This window comes from Pempheris klunzingeri, chromosome 14 (assembly GCF_042242105.1).
Source record: "Pempheris klunzingeri isolate RE-2024b chromosome 14, fPemKlu1.hap1, whole genome shotgun sequence".
NCBI classification, from domain to species: domain Eukaryota; kingdom Metazoa; phylum Chordata; class Actinopteri; order Acropomatiformes; family Pempheridae; genus Pempheris; species Pempheris klunzingeri.
The window spans coordinates 21437191-21441899 of record NC_092025.1 but is presented as its reverse complement, the minus strand read 5'-3'; positions in this window follow the sequence as shown (position 1 = coordinate 21441899).

Below are 4709 nucleotides of genomic sequence, written 5' to 3'. Positions count from 1 at the left end.
GGTGAACCTTTATCGCTAAATGAGCTTTTCTTTATGTAAATGTCTCCTCTCGTTAATAACAGCAGCCGCCACGGCATCTGTCTTTTATATGACATTTAAAAAGGTTAAGCGATCACTGAATCACACTGATTTTAAAACTGCTGCCACGCTGATGTCTGTGGGCTGAAACTTTGAAGCATGCTGCCAATCGTAACTGTCTGAGCAGAGGTTTCTGCTAAAGCATCTGCTAGTCACTGAAGCTGGAGCTACACGTGCAAGATGCTCGATGGAAGTCACCTCACTGCAATTTATTATTAAAACTGTTCATTTAAAGGGACAGTTTGGGGAGAGATTCTTATTCTTAGTTAGTTAGATGAGAATTTGGTACCACTCCTGTCTGTATGGCAAATATAAAGCATCAGCCTGCAGCTGGCTTAGCTTAGCTTAGCTTAGCTTAGCATAAAGACTGGAAACGGGGGGAACGGCTAGCATGGCTCTGCCCAAAGGAAATGAAAATAAAATCCATGTATCAGCACTTGTAAACACATTATATCTAGTTTTCTAGTTACATCTGAAGGACCATTTGGCGTTTTTTACGGAGGTCATGTACCAAACTATTTCTTGCCACTGAGCAGTTACCAGGCAACCAGTGGAGCAACCAGGAAGTTTCTGGTCCCAGCCAAGAAATTAGTTTTGTGCAGATTAAATGAATAAGATAGAACTAAGATAGAAGATGCTGCCATGTATGTTTTCTTACCATTTGACGGGTTAATGGTTTCTTTCAGTCTCTTGCCTTTATGCTAAGCTAAGCTAAGCTAACTCACTTCTGGCTGTATTCTTTCATCGAACGGCTACAAATGCAAAGTTTCATCCTGCAGCAGGTTAGCGAAGCTTAGCTTAGCATAATGACTGGAAACGGGGGGAAACAGCTAGCCTGGCTCTTCTCAAAGTAAAAATCTGAGAACTATGTTGGCGTGGAGGTAGAGTTTCACCTTCATCATGGACACAAAAAGCCTTTTTACAGCAGGAAAAACAGGTGTTACTGATAACTTTAACGATGGCTCTGAAACTGAAGCAGCTGAATGGAATTTAACCATCATTATTTTTATCATGTACACCTGTGCTTTCCATAATGTCACATGTCAAAATGTTTTTAAAGGGTTAATTCACCTTTTTAAAATATGAAGAAAGAAGCATTGTCTCCTCCCTGCAGTGGTATCTCAGGTGGTTTTTGTTCTGTTTGTCCAGATTTTGAGGTTTCAGAGCTGAATGTAGGGCTGCAACTAATGATTCTTTTCATTATTGATTTTAATGTACCGATTTTCTCATTTAAATGTTTAAAATGTCTTATACAAATGTCTTGTTTTGTCCGAACAGATGTCCAAAACCCGTAGATGTAAGATGAACTATCATACAAAAGTAAGAAAATATTCACATTTGAGAAGGTGGGTTTTGTTCACTCAAAAGAAGACTGGATTATAAGAAATTGTTTGCTAGTAATTTAGTTTAGTGTGGAGCTCTGAAAAATGATTTGAGAAGATCAACAGCAGCATGTCTCCATTAACGATGTCCTGTTACTGTAGAGTGTATACACACACACACACACACACACACACACACATGCTGTCTGCGGGGCCTCTTCCTTCACTACAAAGTATTTCCACTGAAAGCTGCTCACTGTGTTTTGTGGATCACCCACAGCAACAGCGACATTGTTTCTAGAAAGAGATGTTTCTGATTAATTTTTCATCAGCCATTTTTCCATGCAGTGAGTGCCACAAATTCCATTTAGCTTTAGAGTGTTGGCGAGGAAGCAGAGAGAAACGTCTCCAAACCTGGACAAGTAAAGCAGTTAAACAAGCAGTAAGAGAGAGAAAGTGTTTTTGGTCATTTAGCTGAAAGTAGTGCACTGAAGGTCCTCTTTACTCTTAAAGATGTTGACGGCAAAGGTTTAAGAATTAGCGTTTTTACTGCACTGATGGCTTTTACTGGCTTTCCTACAAGGACCTACAATTCTTCACCTCAGTACGAACATTGCAAACACATGTTGAAGGCCGCTGGCGAACGGTGCACATCGCTGGGAGAAATCGTGCTCACAGAGACTTTTCTGCACTTTGTAAGACTGTTGGTTGACTCTGAAGTGAACTCTTCCCTCATCACTGAGCCATATCTAATGTTTGGGTCAGTGAGATCATATTATTGAACACAGGCATTAGTTTACGTTGTAAATCTCTTAGTGTATACAGAACTGGAGCTTGCTGTACATGTGCCTGACCGTGCATGGCTTAACTGGCTGGACTGACGGAGGCAGAGGACGTCCCTTTTTTGCACCAAGACATGTCGAGTCAAACTGAAATCATCCACTTGGGTGAAGTGATGTTGGAAATGGACTCGCCTCTGCAGCTCCAGGCCACTCGATCATGTGCTTTATGACTCTTCCTCAGTCGCTGCTGCTGCTGCTGCTGCTGCTGCATACGTTCCTGCACATGATGGAGGCGTCGAAACCAGCGGCAGCCATTTATTAGCATTTTCTCCTATTTGTGTTTGTTGTGTCAAAAGCTGCTTTTATTTTGGATGTTCCCAGAATGCACTTGTGCTTATTTGATGTGCACATTTCCTTTATTGTGTAATAAATAAAATGTTTTAAGATCATAAGTCACCACAGTCTGTTTTCTGTTCTCAGCTGATGCGTCTAATTTTTATTTTTACAAGAGTATTTCCATTTATCCAACTTTATACTTATATATAAAAATAAAATATAACAGGAAAACACTAACTGGGATAATTCTACTGCAGCACTACTTGTATTGGAGTACTTTCAGTGTCATATTAGTACTTTTACTTCAGTAACGGATCTGAATGCTTCTTCTACCTGAGGGTTTGTTTCCAACCCGTGTGGTCGTCTGAGGGCTCCTCTCTCTTTCCCATCAGGTTGATTTATAGTGATGATGCTGCATCACCAGATCTCAGCAGTTAAAGTCGTGATCAATGTGATCATAAACTTATTATTTCTGACAGAAATGTGGCTCTATGTGACTTTACATTGAGCTGAAACAAAGTAATACTCCGCAGTCGCATGGAAACTTCATTAACAGCTTATTTCTCAGATCAGACGATCCTTTGTTTGAACCCACCTGTCCTCCACATCACTGACTGCAGCTGAACGAGTCAGTTTACCGTCTACTGCTAGTTTCTGGATTAAGTTAAGCTAGTTAGCGTCTTCCTAATTCCGCTGGCAGGAGAGAGCACACTTTAACCTGCTGATGACATTCAGGGACATTGATCCTGTAGCTGTGAGCTCTGTGATGCCTCGGCCTCGCTTCTCACGCACGCACACAACGTCTGATTAGTGGTGAGACTGTGAATGCGTCTCTACCTGAGGCTACCTGAAGAACACACAGTAAATATAACACACTCCCCCACAGTGGATCCAGCCTCCTTGTTTCCACTCTGGAGGAAGAACCCTCCTGCTCTCTCCTCCTCTGTGGATTTCATCGCCCTGTTCCCCTCAAACTGCTGGGATGGAGAGAATAAAGCCAGATTACGAGTGGGGTGAAGTGATGAGTCTTTTTATAGAGAGAATGTGGAGGACTGCTCACTTTTGTAAAGCTGTTTATGTAACAGCAGACAGCACTGTTCCACATGAAAGCCCTGTTACAGCATCACAGCGCTCCTCACTCTGTGTGGCTTCTGGCATTTCACTCCGCTACATGAAAACAGCTTGTTCAGGTTCCCTATTATTCACTGCTGAGACTCAACAGACGACAAATGACTTCCTGCTGACCCCTCTTCTGTGTGATTTTCATAATGCCGGAGCCTGTTTGACCAAACCGAATTAAAGGGTTGGCATGCTAACCTTTCTTTATATTTCACTTTCACACAGATGGCTCTTTAGACTAACATCAGACACAGCTGTCTGGAGGGATGCTGCTGCTTGTCAGTATCTAAAGTCGATACCTGGAGCCAGAAAAATATCCCGTCTGTCGTCACCTCAGAGGAGGAGACACATGTGGGGAGCTGGTAGATCATAAATCGTCCTCTAATCTTTGCTTTTTATAAAATATTAGACCATTTAACCTCTTTAAAGTCTTAATAAAAAATTATTATTGTTTTCTATATAATGTTTTTATTTTATTTCAGTTTACTAAAATGTTTTTTCACAGCTACTTTTTAGTTTAGTTTTACTGAAATATAATTGGTAACGGAAGAGTTTGGGGTACATTATTATTAATAATTAATAATAATAATTCATAATAACACTTGTGGTTTAGAACTATCTGACAAGTTAGTTTGGATCAGTGAGATCAACTCAAACATCTGAATGCTGAGAGAAAGTGGACACTGCTTTGTTTTGTTTTTTATGAGCAAATCACATTTTTTTAATGTACAATCCCTTTAATTTAAAAGGGAAATTCAGCTGTCAGATAAATGCAGTGGAGTAAAAGGTGCAATATTTCCCTCTGAAATGTGGTGGAGTGGAAATACTGGAGTAAAGAAGTATTGTACCTCAAAATTGTACTTTTGCACCACTGGCCATGTTTTTGACACTCGAGAAGAAAGAGAATAAGCAAAATGAAAATATTCCTATAAGAGTCAGTCAGTCATCTAATTTACTACAGTTGTTATAGTTTTGAATTTTTCAGTAGTTTTTATTTTAAAATCTTGTTTTGTTTTTTCAGTTCAGTTTCAGGTTAGGTCTGCTTGCTTCAGATTAGCTTTTATTATAATAT